We start from the raw sequence: 17,366 nt of genomic DNA, 5'->3' as shown, positions 1-17,366 counted from the left end.
GCCACATTGATACACACACGGACCTAAACGCACAGCCAAGAGCTCACCCACGGGCTCGTAAGTCACTGGGGAAATATTAAAGCGTTCCCTCTTTCTCCTTCTGACACGCGCGCTCGCGGGCGCGCGCGCGCACACACACACGCATACGGAGACAGCCACCCCCACCCCCAGTCCCTGAGCGCCTTGGAGCCTCCTAGCCGGTGACCCCAAGCCCCCGCGGTGAGAGCCGCGAGAGCGTCTCCCCGGCGCCCCCTCCTCCTGCTCCCTTCCCCGAGCTCACCACTCCTCCCCTTGCCTCCTCCCTCCCTGCCCCCTCCGCCTCCCCTCCCCCGCGTCTGGGGCGCGGGCTGCGCGCAGCCAAGCCCCCTCGTCGCGCGCCCCTCCCCGCGCGCCCCCCGCGCCCGCATCGCGCTTGCCGAGTGGATGCGGCCACGGGGCGGTCTCTAATTACCGCCTGTCCCCTGGCGGCCCGTGAATAATGGCTACTGAGGGCGCTCGCAGGGGCTGCTGAGAAGGAAACGCGGGGCGCGAGAGCCGCGGCGCGCGCGGGAGCGCGAGGGAGAAAGGAGCGAGCCCTGGGCCGCCGTGAGCAGCGGGCGGAGAGAAAGGAATCGTGCGAGCGCTCACATTTTTCTCTCCCAAGGAGCTCATCTGGCCGCCGCGTTCTGGAAGAGGCGAGGGGAGAGCGCGCGCTAGAGGAGGAGAGAGACGGCGCGGGGAAAGGGAGACGGCGAGACGCGCAGTGCCGGCGCCCGGGAGACCCAGGAGGAGCCCGCAGGTATTGTTGGCGGCAGAGCTTTGTGTCTTCGGGGGGCCGTTCCGGGGCACGAGGGCTCCCGGCGCCCCCGGCCCGCCACCGCGCTCGGACCTGCCCCAAACCCGGGGCTGCCGGCGGGGGTCACCGCCTGCCGCAGGTACCCCTCCCGCCGAGCCGAGATCTTGGCTAGAGTTGCAGATTTGCCTGTTTTGGGGTTTTCCATGCCGGTTGAGGGAATCAGTCTCTGGAGAAGGAATTTCTTTCCCTTTTTTTTTGGCCGCAGTTGGTTGTGCTGGGGATTCCGCCCTCCCCTTTCCTCCACAATACATTGGTGAGAGGTCTTGACGACAGTGGCACTGGCGGAAGGCAGGGGGCTGAGAGGGCGGGGCTGGTGGCCGCGGAGGGGAGGTGAGGGATGCCGGAGAAGGAAGGAGTTTGGCTCAAGTTCGCAGTCTGCGCCCTGGAACTGGTCAGGCCAGGGAGGGCCGTCTGCGCGCCCTGTTCTGCTCCAGGCAACCGGTGGGAAACTTCCCGAGCGCAGCCTCCCGGGAGACTCGGCGCCCCCGACGCCTCTAGGCGCTTCCTCCGGCCGCCGCAGCCCCTCCTTGCCGCCCTCGAGCGCTTAAGGTCGTGCTCTCCCCACCCCCGCCTTCCTCCCTCCCCCGGCGGCTTCCGGATCTGGACAGAGCTGGAGGAGCAGCTTCAAACACTTCCCCTGGAGACCCCTCCCCACTCCCCGCTCCAGAGCCTGCCCCGCTGGCCCCCCTTCCCCGCACCCCCGCTTTACGCGCGTCGAGTGGCCAGGCTGACAATGAAATCTCGCGCCTCTGCGTCGGTGGGCGGCCAGAGGCGGGGGTTGTAGCTGGGTTTCTCCGGGGGCTGCTGACCCCGGGCAGGGGGAGGGGGAGGGACTTGTTTGGGTTAGAGACCTTGACGTCGGATGGCGCCCTGCCAGGAGGGGGAGGGGTGGGGGTGCTGTGGAGGCCTGAGGCTTGCCTTCGTGGCCGAGGGTCGTGGATTCTAGCCCCTCTTGGGCTTGGTGATTGGCTGGTGACTTCAGGCACGTCCAGGGCCCCCCCTAACCCCAGCTTCCTCCCAGCAACTCGGCCTCCTCCCCTCGCGCACAATGCGGGCTTCAGAGGTGATCCCGAGGGTGATGTGTGTGTGTGACGAAGTGTTTGTCTCCTGCATCCACAGCAGACGCTGCTCTGGTGACCCGGAGATCCGGACGCCTCGCCCCCTCCCTCAGGGGCTGGGGGAGGGGAGTGGTGGGAACTTCTCCTTTTCCCCCTGGGGCGTGGGAAGGGAGTGCTAGCCCAGAGCGTTTCTGGGGACCGCAGTCCTGAGCGGGGGGCTCAACTCAAAGTGGGGGCCGCAGGGTCAGAGGTTTCTCAGCACTCAAAGCTCCCAGATCCTTTTGCTGCTTTGGGGGGTGGGGTGAAGGGCTAGTTGCAACGGGAGTGGGGGCGGAGGAGAGTCAATGGAAATCTGCCTTAATTGGATTCCCAGGCGAACAGCCGAGGGGGCTAAAGAGGGCTCCTCCCCTTTTTCGTCCGAGGGTAGGGAGCCGGCCCAGGGACCCAGCCCCGGTGGAGGTGGCAACCTGGCAGGTGAAGGAGATTCTCCCTCTTTAAAGAGGGGAGTCTTGGTTGGGGGGGGGGATGTTTTCAGGCTGTTGTGGGGCTTGGTCCAGGAATAGAAAGAGTTAACCCTCCCCAGAAATCTGTCAGCCCCCACACAGCGGGGACACTGTGTCAGACCCTTTGACGTGCTAACAGCGTGACACTGGCTGACAGGAGCTAGCAGATTCCGTACCCTGTGCTGCTTCACAGGGTATGGAATCAGCAGCCGTAGCCAGACAGGACCTGGCTGGGTGGTGCCTTGTTCAGGGGCCTGGGGGAGGCGGAAATCAGAGTCCAGAGGGCGCCACAGCCAGGCATTGGCCTTGTGGCCCCAAGGGAAAAGGGGTTACATGCCAGGCCCACAGGAACTGGAGGGGGGTCTCCGCCAAAGCTGGGTGGCCTGGGGTTGGGGAGGCCCCTTGAACACTTTGCCCTGCTCGGCACCCCCAGGCTCACACCCACAGCTGGAGGTCTGGCTGTTAAGGGTGAGAGTCCGACCCACAGGGGAGGCTATGAGACCCCCTGCAGCAGGGGGAGGCCTCCGGGAGGCCACAGGGAGGCAGGACCAAACCGGCAGGACTGATTTCTGCTCACTCCGAGGGCCCCATATGGCACAAGCCCCTCGGTGTAGCTATTCGGGGGCTGTCTTCCTTTCCCCGACCCGAGTTCCCATTTTCCGAGGATCTCAGAGTGCAGGGTCTTGCACAGGATGTGCCCTCAGGTTTGACTGGACAAACGTGCAGTGAATGGATCAGTAATGAATGAATGAATGAATGAATGGAAGGGGAAAGTTTCTCAATTGGAAGCATTTAGTCATTGTTGTTTTTTTTTTTGTGAAATATATACATTTTCTGTATATACATTTAAAAATATGGTTCATAGAAAATCTGAAAAATAGAGAAAAAGAAACAAAAGGTTCCTGTTGGTCTTAGTGGGCCATGGCAGTGCTAATATTTTGATGTGTCTTCGCAGTCTTTCTGGACCTGGTGGTTGGTTTGTTTTTAAAGACCTTGCCGTCATTCTCTATATTCAGATATGTATCCTGCTTTCTTCATTGGCGCTGACAGGAGCCTTTTCCTGTTTTGTAACCAACTCTTCATAAACGCCAGGTTAATGTCTTTTCCAATGGGGTGGACGTACCATCATTTACTTAATATTCCCCTTTTGTTCAACATTCTGGATGCTCCTGATGAACGAGGTGGTAGTGGATAGATTTTTATGTAGAGAGCTTGTTTTGATGTTTAAGATGATTTCCTCAAAATGACGCCGCTGATGCCGAAGGCTCCGACATGCCTGCAGTGGAAGAAATTGGCTTCTCATTCTTCCCAGAGAAGTGGAACCCTATTCTCCTCCCCCCCTCACAATCTAGAACCTTCTATCAGAACAGAAAAGAGCCTTGGCAGTGAGTCCCCTGGCTGACCCCCTCCTTTGACAGAGGAGGAAATGGGAGTGCAGAGAGAAGTGAGTCCCAAGGTCACACAGCTGTCTCTGGGCCTTGCAGTAGCCAAGAACTGGCTACTGACCTGTCATTTTGGTTTCCACATCTGGCAGGCAAGAGTCCCTAGGGGTCTTTTAGGCTGACCTTGCCCATTTCACAGATGTGGGCACTGAGACCTGAAGAGAGGAGAAACACCCAGTTTGCCTCTCGTGTCACCAGCTGGAGCACCAGACAGGCTCCTAAGCCCATCTCTGTCACTCACACTTGCCGTGTCTGTGGGATCTGGGGCCACCTAAGTTACTAGTCTGTGGTTGGCCAGCCATGAGCTCCCTGTTGGCCCTCTTCACAACTTCTTTCTCTTTGTTGTACTGTTTTCCAGCATGAAAAGCCAAGGATCTAAAGCTGGTGGGGTGAGAGGGGTGGGGCTACTGATGTCAGAGGACCCCCGTGGTTGTGCCCTGCCCCCATGCCTCAGTTTACTTGTTCAGTGACCTAACTCTGAGTCTGTTCAGGAGCTGGGGGCAGGTGTTGGCAGAGATATCCACTGTGGGGGAGTGGGGAAGGACCAGCTCCATCGCAGCCTTAGTCTTAGACCAGTCTGCCTCTTGTCTTAGATCGACCCAGGAGGACCCCTGGGGAGGACAGGGAAAGAGGGAGAGTGAGAGTGAGAAGAGAGAGAGAAGGAAGGATAGAAGCAAAGACAGTGGGAAAGAAAAGGGAGTGGAACAGAGAGACAGGAGGTCAGGAAGAAGAAAATGGGGGAAGGAAGGACCTATTTAAGATAGAGAGAATAGAGAAAATCCCTTCCCCCAGCCTCACAGGGCACCCAGAGGGGAGGCTGAGGACATCACTCCCGGTGCAGGTTTTAGAGCTACCCAAGGCTGGATGTCCAGGAAAGGCTGGACATCAGAGTGGGTTCTGTCAGGGCTGAGTGGAACAGCTGAGTGGGGGGCTCTGGGGGTCCAAAGGATCCAGACGAGGCGGATGGCAGGGAGGCAAGACTTTGGTGGTGGCCTCTCTGTTCATGGGTTTCCTCATGGGGCAGGTGGCAGGGCACCCCTAGGTCGGGGCTCGGGGCCAGGGGTGCTTGTATGGGCGAGGTGATTGTGGCTCTGTGACTTCCTATCACAGGACAGGGACCTTCTGCTCCCCTGGTGCCAGCACGCCGGCAGGCCATCAGGTTAAAAAGCAACCTCCCATGAATGTGGACATTGGGGCATTTCTCTGGTGTGTCTCTGTGCTTGGAAGCATCCCCAAAGGCTCACGCACATCCGTGTGTGTGAATGTCTGCGTGTCTGATCCTGTTTCTGTTTTCTGGGGGCTCAGTGTGCCTCCAGTCTGTGTGTGTGTGTGTGTGTGTGTGTGCATGCGCGCCCATATCTGTGTGCCTCAGATCTTGTTTGTGTATTTCTTGAGGGGCCTGTGTGCCTTCCAGCTTGCATGCATGTGTGCGTGCATGCATCCCTGTGTGTGAGCGAATGTGTGTGCCCTGTGTGTGCTGTGTCTGTGGGTGTGTACACGTGTCTGTGAATCTCTGATCCCATTTGTGCATTTCCGGGGGGAGAATGTGCCCCTGAGCTTGGGCACGTGCGTGTTTGTCTGTGTGTCAGCACACACTTTCCTCCTAATGGCCCCAGGAGGGATCCAGGCAGCAGGCTTTTGTGCTGCTTTCAAGGTTGCGGCTGGGTGGGTGAAGGGGGGCGGCCTTCAACTGGGAGGGGTGGGTGGGGAGAGGCAAAAGAAATCTTAAAAGACCGTCTTCCCTCTGGTCTCCAAGGAGATCAGCCTGTGAAATGATCCACACGTTAATTAAAAACGATTATATCCTGATTGAGCCATTCCTGCTCACATCCCTCAGCCAGGGAGAGGATGAAGCCTAGACCAGAGGATGCAGTATGGGGCAGGGTCCCACTGCAGGGCACCGCCAGCCCACAGAGGGGAGCAGGCCTTGGAGGGGGCAGTGGCAAGGTATTAAGGGTATGTACCTGAGGCAGATATGAGCTTCTCCTTTAAATATTCAAGACAGCCCCTCCAGGTGGCTCTCTGAGGTCCCAGGAGCTGAGTGGCAGCCACCAGGCCCCGTGGATCCCCACTCACATGCTGGGCACTGGGCCTATTGTTTGCACAGATCCTCTGAGTCAGCCTTTGCGGTTCCGGTTTTACACAGAAGTGATGTGCTTGCAGTCACAGACCCAGAAGTTGGGGACCCCAGGCTGGACCCAGTCCTCCGACCCCAAGGCCCAGATCCCCTTCCTAGCTCCCAGCTGCCCCAGACTCCCATGATGAGAGATCCTCTTGCTACAGGACTCCTGAGAAGCTGGGGTACCCAAGGACAGGCCCTGTCATTCTCTGTGGCACCCCTGAAATCGCTTCTTTCTGAAGTCCAAGCTGCATGGAGTGGAGGGCTGTGATGTCCATTCATGTGGAGAGCCAGATGACTCGCTGGCCCTGGGCATCTCTGCTCTGACTCATGTCACCTTTGCCAGCCTAGGCAAGGCCTGCTCCCCCCGCCCCCATCCCCCCAAAGTGGCTAATGATTCCTCAGCAGACCAGCCACAGGTGCTCCTCGGGCCTCGCCAGGCCCTGCGTACCCACGCTCCTGGATATGCGCCAGGACCTTTCTGGAAACAGTCTGGGCCTGGCTGCGCTCTGCTTTGCCTGCTTATCTGGCCCCAGTCAGCCCTGCAATGACTACAGTGGTAGAAAAAGCAGTCGCAGTAACAAGCCAGGGCCCTCAGCCTATGCCCAGAATCGAGGGTTATTGTGGTTCACGAGAGTGGTAGGCGCTCAGCTGAGGTGGCTCCCCTCGGCGTTTGTGGGGCCCCGGCTGTCCAGATGGTGGCCGCTGCTCTGGAGGGGGCCGTGGCCTGTGTGCCCAGCCACTTCTCTGAGAGGGGAGCTGGCTCGCAGTCAGCCACAGCCAGGAGCGCGCTGACCGGCAGGCAAGGGCTTTGTTTGTTTCTTTGAGCCTCAGTTTCTTCTTTATGCAATGGGTCAGAGCTTTTCCTGACAGGACTGTCAGAAAAGCACAGAAAACCAGGTCCGGTTTGTTCACGTGCCAGTGGCCTCAGGACACACAGAGGGGCTCGTAAAGTGTCCATTTGTGCGTCTGTGCGTTCAGTGCGCCTGTGTGTTGCCCCAGCAGGGGCCTTGGGTTTGCTGGCTTCTGGGGAGGGAGACGCGCTGTTGCTCCTTCAGAGCTCTCTAGGACAGTCTGGGGTTGAGGTGACTGTCATCTCAGTAGGAGCCTCTAGGGGGCTAAGAAGTTCGTTGGACCCACCTGAAGCTACGTTATCAAAGGTATGGTGTCTGAGAAAAGGAAGGGGATGTTCCTCCTGGACCAGGTCCCACATTCTTAGGGGGAGCTTGACCAAGAGCTGGGCTCTGGGGCCAGAAATGGTGTCATGAGGGATTAGAGGGGCAGAATGGACCAGGAAAGTCAGCATCCAACTATTCCCAAGGGCAGAATTGGGAGAGAGGCAGGCAGATGTTGGCTCACCCCATGAAAAGCCCTTTGCACTGGAGCAGGCAGATGTTCTGCCTGCCCCAGGCCATCCCTGCAAGGTACCACCTTCCAGGAACACCTTGACCAAGTGGTATCTGCCTTCCTGGAAAATAGCCCCTTCTTGCCTTTCCCAGGGCCTGAAATGCCTTCACTGCCAAGGGTCAAAGCTTGTAGGCCCTGCTTCAAATGCAGATGTCACCTTGGAGGAGTGATCAGAAGATGAACTCATGTTTGCATAATACAGGGGCCACCAACCTCTAGGCCCCTCAGGGCCGGCAAGCAATGCTAATGACAGTGTAGGGCAGCCTGGCCCTATGGGGCAGCAGCTCAGCCCTGCCAGGAAGGCGTGTGAGGCTGCAGCCCAGGGATGCCCGTTGCGCGCCTTCTCAGGAAGCAGGATTCAGATGTTTACAGGACGTCTCCTGGTTTGTGTATCTTGTCACCCAATGCAGCAATCTACTTGTGGCCAGATTCAGACCAGGGCTGCCAGTTTGTAGCCTCCCGGCTGAATAGCTGTTGCCCAGAGGTCACAATAGCCACCCTGTGTCCAGACCTGAGCCTTGGTGTCCAGGGCCCTGAGAACTGTGCACAGTGCCAGCCTCACACACATCCCACACTCGCCCTGGCTCTTGTTAATGTCTTAGAGGTGACGATGTGGGAGCAGAGGGCTCGCACGCATGGGTGCCAGGACCCAACTGGAGTAGGTCAGCCTGCCCCTGTCCTCGTGACTTGCCATGGCCTGATCCTGTCCTCCTGCATGCACAGCCAAGTTCCCAGTGGCCAGGGCACAGTGGGGATGGGTGTTGGCAGGCATCTGATGGGTGCCTGGTTTACAGGTCGAGGTTCATTTCCTTCAGTCCTTCATTCAGCGCTCAGCAGACGTTTGCTAACACCCCTTGGGACTTGCCCAGAGGAGGCACATCCAAGCCCTGCCCAAGCAGAGTCAGGGTGGGCCTCCCGGAGGAGGGGACAGGGGCCCCAGGTCTGGGAGGGGCATTTGACTGCATTTGGCTGTAGGAGGAAGGGCAGTGGTGGTTCCACACAGCCTGGAGACGTGAATGGGCCGGGGGACCTCTCCAAGTTCAGGTGGTGGGAGCCGGGGAGGCAGGAGCAGGAGTGGAGGCTGAGAAGGAGTCGGAGGCCTTCGCTGCTTTGATGGGATTTATCCTGAAGGCAGTGGGGAAAGAAAGGCAGGGCAGAGCGCACAGCTGGAGCAAGGGCTCATAGGTGGGACTCGCCAAGCCGATGAGGACAGAAGCTGGGGACCAGAAAAGGACCAGGTGGGGCTGCCTGCCAGTCCTCCTTTCAGGGCCTCAGTCCTCCTCAGAGCTCCTGAATTCTCTGACTGGTGGGGCCTGGCCTGGACAAGAGCTTCTTCCCTCCTTGTATTCCTCCCTTGTGGTCCACTCCCCATGGAGCTGTTGTGGGGACCTGGGGCCCTACCCAGAGGGCAGCAGGGCCTGACGCTGCTCCCCAGCTCCTGCCTGACCTGGAGCAGCTTAGCCCATCCCTGCAGCCAGTTGCTGAGCCCAGGGAGGGGTTATTAAGTCTCGGCTAGGGAAGGAGGTAGCAGTCCTCAGGGACCAGTAATTAGAGCCCAGCAGATTGTAATTCCCTAAAAGAAGGCCGGGCACAGAGAGAGGAGCGAGCGGGCTGGAGGCAGAGCTCTGGGGAGGAGGCAGCCCGGTGCCGATGGTGTCTGGAATCCCATTGTTCAGCGAGTCCTCTTGGCAGGGCCTCCTGGAGCTGGGCCCTGAGCACTTGGTTATTTCCAGTCTTTCTCCCCTCCCCTTTCTCCCAGGGAAAAGGTCCTGCCATCCCCATTTTACAGATGAAGAAACCAAGGCTTGGAGAAGTCAGGCAACTCTGGCTCAAGGTCCTGTGGGCTAGGAAGAAGTGAGGCTGAGGAATAAGCCCAGGGCCGCACTCCGGCATCGCCCTTCTTGCTAGGTATTTGTGGAGGGGCCGGTACAGCTTAACCCCAAGGGAGGCTTGTTCTGACGGCGGAGTCCAGGTGGGGCAGACCTCCCTGTGCCCCTCATGACACCCCTCATGTTTGGGATCTTCTGTCTGGGGTTGGGGGCAGGCAGGGCTGGCATCAGGGGTCACACTGTGGTAACTAGAGGGAGTCAGCCATCCATAGCCTCCATCTGACCCTGCCGTTCACTTACTCACCTGCTGTGTGATGTGGGGCAAGAGCCGCCCCTCTCTGAGTGCCTCTGCATCTTTACAGGGCTCGGATTATCTCGGGGTTCCTTGTAGCCCCAACAGTGGGCTTGGCCAAGAAGAACAAACCCTGACAGTGAAGAGAAGTAACCTTTGAGAATTCCTGCTCCTCCCTCCCTCATCGATGCTACTGGGGCCTCCTGGGCCGCTCTCACCGCAGGGGCTTCGACAGTGGGCCCCGTTATCATCCCTGTCTGACAGAACAGCACACTGAGGCCATGCTTCCTGGCCCTCTCCTAGCCAGTTACACCACGCCTCCTCAGTCCTGCTGCCAGCCGTTGCCTCTGCCCTCATCCCTACCCCTGCTTCAGAGCCCACCACTTCCCTGAGCAGGCCTCCTGTCCTCGACTTGAGGACTCAGGCCGGAGATTGTCCACTGGCAGCACCCTCAGATGGGTGCTGTTTGGCCAGCACAGGGTTTTAAAATCATATCAGATTTCACATACAAAATATTCCTACTTTCTGTTTCTCTTAAAGAAACTGGCAGGTTGCAGCTGCGTCCCACGTGCCCACAGGTGCTGCAGGCAGAGCTGAGCTGAGACTGCCCGTCCCACAGGGCCCGGGCCGCCCCGTTCTCTGGGGTCCCACTCCGGCGAGTCTGCCCATGCTGAGACCTGGGTTCCCCTCCTGGCACCCTGGCTTTCTCTGATCTTAGACAGATCGTGCCTTTGAAACACGTGTAAAATGTCAGAACTGAAGAACTGATTCGAAACTGGGTCTTGAAGGTGATTTCTAGAAATTCTTCAGGCGGAAAAAGAAAAGGAAAAGGTGCACCAGGTGAGGGGACTGGCTGGGGAAAGATGAGGAAGTGCCGGGGCACTGAGTCTTGGGAAGTGTACCCAGCCCTGCTCACCTGGGACAGTGTGCCTGGCCTAACCTGAACACGGCCACAAGTCGGATTCTGCTGGTTGCATAGCATGACCCGTTCATTTCCATCATTCATCCGCCCTCACAGCATCCCTGACATAGCACCCTTGTGGGGCTTTTATTCCCACTTTCAGTGGATGAGAAGAGTGGCCTGCAGAGGGGGAAGTGCCATGCCCTGGGTCCCAGTGAGGGCACGACTCTGATGAGGACCCCTGTGCTTGACTCCCAGTCCGGTGCTCGTTCCAATCTAAGATACTGTAAAAATTGCCTCTTAGGTGAGCTGCTGTTTCCTGTGCATTTTAAAAAATGCTCTTTTACTTAATATGCGGGAAGGATTTCGATGTTCTCGTACATAACCTTTTGCTGAAGCGACAACGTGCGATAAAGGGTCCCAGGAGAGCCAGTGTAATTTGGGCTGTAAGGGGCAGAGAATACCAATGCAGAAGCCTCTCCAGAAGCCCGGCTGCTCCCTGGAGCTGGGAGGCCTGGGGGCCCCTCTCACCGCCCTCCACGCCAAGGCCTGGCCCCAGCTCTCTCCCTTCCTGGACCCTGGGACCATCTGTTCAGTCAGGTTTATGGTCAACTATTTGGCTTTTCTTTTTCCCTCACATTTTTGAGTGAAGGCCTCAGTTCCAGAGGAGGAAGTCTAGGTAGAGAGAAAAGGGGTCTCCAGGCCCCGGAGGGAGCAGGGGCTGGGTGTGGGGCTGACGTGGAAGCTCCCTTTCTAGGCCAGACCTGGCCAGCTGGCCCACGCTGAGGGCCAGTCGAAGGGCACGTTCAAGGTGTATTCATGTCTGCCCTTGGCCCCAAAGGGTCAGAAAAGGGGACTTGGGAGGTTCCAGTTACTTGAGGCTGATTCTAAATTGGGAGGCTTAAGAGCTGGTGATAGCCTTCCCTGGGAGCAGACGGGAGCTAACCAGCGCTGCCAGCAGTGGGGACCGCGGCTTCAGAGCCCCAGTCCCCTCCCCCACCTGGAGGCTCTGAGAATTTCCACCTGCAGAGCTATCAGGGACAGAGCTGGTACACACCAGAGGCCACCTCCTCCCTTCCCTGTGTGCAAGTGCAGGGCATGGACGTGTATTCCATGCCTGCCTTTGTGTCTGCACAGGAGGTCCTTGGACATGCATGGGGCCACATCTGTGTGCCTGTGTGTGTGCACGTATGTATGTGCATGTGTTGGTATGTGCCCAGCCTCCACTCAGCTGCCTCCAGGCCCCCTTCCTCATACCAGCTGTCCCCCTTACCTTTCCCACCTGTCAAGGGAAAGGGAAGAGAGAGTCTCCATTCAAAATGTCAGCAGGACATGGGCTTTGTAACTCTGAAGAGCAGTGCCTGGCTGTGTGGACAGACGTGACATCCCAAGGTATCAATTCCACCCAAAGAGGAACTTTCTGTCATTTAGAAGTGGCCCAGCTGTGGCCTGGGCTGCTCCAGGAAGGCGCGAGTGCCCCATCTTAGTAGATGTGCAAGCAGATGCTGAATATGCACCTTCTTCTCTTTTGTGGTCTCTTCTAAGCCCGCATTCCTGGGGCTGTGAATTTCCCTAGTTGGCACACAGCAGTTACTGAAGCTGCCCTGTCCTGCCAACCCAGACTGGTTGGAGGGACTGACAGAGGGCTTCTGCCCCTTGGTATATCCAGAACTTGTCCCAGAGAGCTAGGGAATGTGAGTGAGGATGATGGTGTGTGTGTGTGTGTGACAGTGCATTTGTATGTGTATCTGTATTGTGTGTGTGCATTTGCGTATGTTCTGTGCACTTGTGTAGGTGGGGCTGCAAGTGTTCAGTGTGGGTTTCCATGTTGTGAATGTGTGTAGTGTGTGGCCCTGAGGGGTGGGAGGTGGTGTGCGGGTGGGCATTTCTGTGCACTGTAGGTATTGTCCATGAAGTGTGAGTGTGTGCACTTAGGCTAGTGTACTTAGTGTTTGTGGCAAGGCTGTGTCCGTGGGGGGCTGTGCTGAGGCCCCCTGCCAACTCCTTCCTGGTCCATTCCTTCCCACCCCAGGTCCCTCTCACAGTCCCTGTTCCCAGGTCAGACTTGGGAGGCTCCCGGTTACCCCAAACCTTGACTATTTGTGCTCCCCACTTCCAGGGACCTTGACACCTGCCAGCCAAGCTCATGACTTCATCCTTGCTCCTGACACAAGAGTGGGCCCAGCAGGTGGCTGAGAGGTCCCAGGGACTATAGGGACAAGGAGGAAGAGGAGGAGGCCACCTGGTCACTGCTCAGCCTCTCAGGAGGTCCTAAAGGAAGTGGGCTTCTGAATTTTTGCAGCATCTGGTCCAGACGGGAGACCTTTCCGGAGATACCATGGGCATTTGCAGACATGAGCTGGAACATTTCCAGAGATGGAATGTTTTTAGAAAGGAGAGATGGAAAGCATTTCTTGAGGAAGGGCATTTTTGAAGATGGAGTGGGGACATTTTTGGAGATGAAATAAGGACATTTCTGGAGATAGGAGAGGACATTTTCTGGAGTAAAGATGAAGCTTTTCTGGATTCCAAACATTACTAGAGATGAAACATTTCTGGAAATGGTATATTTCTAGAGATAAACTATAGTACCTCTGGAAGTAGAGTGTCTTTGAAGATGATGCTAGAGTATTTCTGGAAATAAAATAGGGCACTTCTGGATTTTAGGTATTTTTAGAGTGAAATGGAACATCTCTGGAGGAGGAATGTGGTATTTCTGGAGTAAAACATTCTTGAAGCTAAGATAGAGCCTTTATAGAGAGCACTGGCATTTCTGGAGATGGATTATATTTGAAGATGAGAGGGGATATTTCTGGAGATAAGATGGAACGTTTCTGGAGAGGGAACATTCTGGAGCTAAGAATTTCTGGATTCAAATGAAGCATTTCTGGAGAGGAAATGGGTCATTCTTAGAAAAGGGAGATTTTTGGATCAAGGATGGGACGTTTTTGGAGTTGGTGTTTTCTGGAGATGAGGCGGACATGGTTAAAGCTGGCTATTTGAAGGCCTCTTGAGGAGTAAATGGGGGACAGTCTTATGGGGGCCCCAAATGCCCCGTTCTTGTGATCCTCGTTTTTTAGGAGATGGACCTGAGGCCCAGTGGGGAGGCTCCTGCCCAGGCCCTCTCTTCCTGTGAGTGGCAGAGCAGACCTTCTGGGAACTTTTCTGGAGCCCCCCCACCTCCCCCCACCTCCTGGCCTATGCTGGAACCCTCCCCTAGGGAATCTGGAGCCCTCTCAGTCCTGCTCTTGGGGTCCCCACCCCCATCCTTGTGGGGCCCTGGCAGCCTCCAGGCTTACTGCAGGAACAGGCAGTGACTGAATGGTTAAATTTAATTTAATTCAATTTCGCGGAGCCATCTGAGCCTTACTCCCCAGCCCCCTCTGCCAGGAGCCTCTCCCCTTTCTTGAGTCCCCCAGTCCCCCTACCTTGGAGCAGCCCTGAGGTTGGCCTTGTTTCAGTAGGAGAATGGCAGGGGGGTTACAAGGCTGAACATGGACAAGTCCCAGGTCCAGGCTGACCATGGAGGTGCCCAGCCACCTCTCCCCACTCCAGGGAAGCAGATGTTGAGGCTGTCACCACTTGAGCCAGTCTGGAGCCCCAGAGTAATTATTTCTCTTCCTTAATTGAAGTTTCAGCCTCAGCAATCCTGCCTTAGAAGTGTGAGCCAGGCACGGAGACCCTGTGCCTGGCCAGGGTCGGGAAGCGCAGGAGCCCACTCCCCTGCCCCCAGAATGAGGGAGGCAGTGCCAGCCTCCGCGCCACAGCACTGGTGGTGGCCGTGGGGCAGAGGGCTGCAGCTCAGGGAGACGGGGGTCAAGGAAGGGCCTTGGTTTGGGCCAGTCATGGCAAACTGCAGTTAAAAGGCCGAACGTTTCCCCTTGATAGTTTGGGGCTCTGCTGAGGCGGGTGTGGAATTGGGGCTGTCTGTGCCAGGGGCTTCTGAGCCAGGTAGCAGGAGGGCACGGGCTCCCAAGTGGACCACTCCCTCTCTCAGGTCTGGTGGGGATCTGAGGGGATGGGCTGGGGGCTGTGACTCAGGCAGAGCAGGCCCAGTTCCTGGTTCAGGGCTGGGTGAACTCTCTGGCCTGGTGGGGTGGGCTGGGCTGTGGCTGGGGGCGCAGCTGAGCAGCTGAGGAGCCTGTTTTCCCAGCTGCGGTCAGGCTGGGCGGAGCATCCGGGCTGGGCGCTGGGTCACCACACAGCGCGCGCGCGCGCGCGCGCACACACACACACACACACACACACACACACACACACTCTCTCTCTGTCTCTCTCCATCTGGGTGGTCCCTGCTGCCCCTTGGGCCTGGCTGCTGGTGGGGGCAGAGGACTCCAGGGGAAACAGGAGAAGCCATGGCCTCCAGATGGCAAGGGCCTGTCCCTGCTTGAGCTTCTGGGGGTGGCTCTGAGGTACTCGGGCTAAATCTTGAAGCTGCCAGCTTCTACCCACATTTGTCCAGATGCAGGCAAACCTAGGCCCCATCGCCAGGGAGCGACTGTGGTCACCTCTGGCCCCTGGTGCTTGCAGGGGGCCAGAGAGTCTGCTTGTAGGCCCTGGGGTCTCAGTCTTTCCCATCTGGGAAATGGGATTTGTGGTCAGCTTGGAGGGCGTCTTCAGGGCTAAAATCCCTGCAGAGTGCTCAGGGCCGCACATGCGGCCGACCTCTTCACTGTTCTTGTTAATAAACGTGTCCAGGCCTGAGCAGGCCCAGCCCAGTGCCCCGCGTGTGCGCAGCAGGAGCTGGGGATGGCAGCAGCTGTCCTCAGTGTTATGAGGCGGTGTTTTCTCACACCCAGAAATGCCTGTGGGGGTGGGGGGGCACTCCCTGCCCAGGCGGTGGCCCCCTGCTTCCCTGGGCAGGAAGGTTTTGTCACCAGGGAGACTGAGGCCATTTGAAAAGAGGAAGGCGTAGGGGGAAGGATCACAAGGTGGTTGCCTCCTCCTTGCACACCGGCTCACACACGCACAGGCTGGGCAGTCACACACCCATTAAGTGCTCTCTGGGAAAACCATTAAGATGAGAGCCACGCTCAGCAAGGCGGAGCCACTGCAGCTCAACTGACGCCTGGCTCTAGAAGCTCGCAGCCACCTTTGGTGGGGGCTGCCCTCCAAGGGGGAGGAGCAGCGAGGGGAAGGGTCAGGTCAGCCCCAGGAGCTGGGGAAGTCAAGAAGGTGGGTGCGAATGAGAATGGACTGTCCATTTGCTTAGAGGGAGAGGAGGAGGGCAGCCACAGGGAGAGATGGGGAGGGATGAGGATGCGGAGAGAGAATCTGCCAGCAGTGGGGGGGGTCCTGTGGCCTTGGAGCCCAGGCTCGACTCAGCCAGGGAAAGCCTGCTGCCACTTGGGCTGCGGCCCCTCCACCTGCAGCGCTTGGGGAGCTCTGCTCTGTCTCAGCTCCAGGCACGGTCCAACACCTGCCCCTTTCCCTGACCCCTGGCTGCCCCCACTAGCCTTTCCTGACCCCCTGTTGGGGATTTTGAGGTCTTAAGCTACCACCCGCCCCAGGCTGGGCTCAATCCTCCATGCAGTGAGGGGCCGGGGGGTACTGGAGCCCCAGAAGCCGCCTGGGGTGGGTCCCAGGTGCCAGCCCAGCCTGCCAGTCAGCTGCTGAGCTGACCTCCTCACCTTGGGCTCAGGCAGAGGACAGCGCCTCCTCCAAGCACACAGAGTCGACTGAGCTGACATGTCTCACCTCACTGGTGGGGCAGACAACACCCTCTCCCCATGGCAGGGAGGGGGGAAGCCTCCTGATGCTACTATCCACCCCTCTCCCCCTCCGCAGGGGAATTGCAGGCCAGGCTGAACCCCTTCCGAAGGGGACAGCCAGGGATCCAGACATCAGTGTCCCAGACAGTGGGGATTGCTCACCTGCATGGGCCAGGCCGTGTGCCTTAGGCTCTGGGCTTGGTGTCCACCTAAAGAGACCCTTTCGGGGGAAAGGAGCTGTGTGGACACACAGGATGCAGACCTTTGGAGTCCCAGCCAGCGCTCCTACCTGCCCCCAGCTGCTCACATGGCCTCCTTTTGGGGAGGACTCTGGCCAGGGATCCCCACTGTCTCCATCCAGAGAAACCCTAGGTCCTGGGGGCCAGCCGTCTGCCCTCTTCCTTTGAAACACCTCCTAGAGGCTCTGAACCCTAAGACACAGCCACCCCTGGAGAATGGAGGTCACTGTCCTTCCTGTTGCTGCCCCCCAGCCTGGTAGAAAAGTGGTTTGTCCTCTCTCAGCCCTGGAGATGGCCAGGTTGGGGAGAGACCTGACACTGTGCCAGGGGCTTCCTACAGGTTGTCCTGTAAGGCAGGAAAGCCAGGCTCAGAGAGTGAAAGAATTTGCGCCAGGCCACGTGGCCATCAGTGGCCCCACTGGGATTTGAAACCTGCCTCCCTGGACCACAGCTCCCAGGGAGAGAGGTCCAGGCAGCACGGGCCTGTGGGACAATGCTATTTTTTTAATTTATTTCTGACCCCCACCCTGTGCCCACCCTAGCAGGCCCTGGGACAGGCCCCCGTCTTGGTTTTCCCCAGAACAAAGCAGCCTCTGCTAGACATGCCAAAGCAGAGGCTTCAATCAGAGCAGGTGAAAGGGAACTCCATCTCGCCTTTTGTTACTCAAGGAGGGAGTGAAGGGAATGGATTTGCCCTTGAGCAGGGAGAGAGGGAGGCGGGGAAGGCGGAGAGGCGGGTGGGAACGTGGAGAGGGCAGGGGCAGACATACCTGAAATGAGACACCCCACCCCTGAGAGCATCAAGAGCACAGTCACCATTTTAGTATTCAGTACACACTCACACACACACACACACGTGCACACACACTCATGCACTTCACTCCCCCCTCCCCCCCACCCTCTGAGGTCCTCTCTGAAACAGGAAGGTAGCGTCTGACCAGCAGAGAAAAAAAGAAAGAGAAAAGGAAAGAGAAAGAGAGAGATTAGTGGGAAGAAAATCCGCTTCTGGAGTTACCTTAGTTACCAGCTC

At 57.9% G+C, this 17,366-nt stretch overlaps 1 protein-coding gene across 2 annotated transcripts in view; it reads left to right on the top strand.

Annotated features, from left to right (window-relative positions):
• The window catches only part of RAI1 (retinoic acid induced 1), a 118,574-nt gene that overhangs the window by 37,685 nt on the left and 63,523 nt on the right, over positions 1-17,366 (top strand). The window contains exon 2 of one of the 2 annotated variants that reach the window (XM_023653664.2): positions 644-778. The gene's annotated coding sequence lies outside the window, so the exon portion shown is untranslated. Of the gene's footprint in view, positions 1-638; positions 779-17,366 lie in introns of those variants that run through there. The other variant, XM_023653666.2, reaches the window with a different exon arrangement.

This window comes from Equus caballus, chromosome 11 (assembly GCF_041296265.1).
Source record: "Equus caballus isolate H_3958 breed thoroughbred chromosome 11, TB-T2T, whole genome shotgun sequence".
Classification (NCBI taxonomy): domain Eukaryota; kingdom Metazoa; phylum Chordata; class Mammalia; order Perissodactyla; family Equidae; genus Equus; species Equus caballus.
This window is presented reverse-complemented; position numbering and strand designations above follow the sequence as displayed.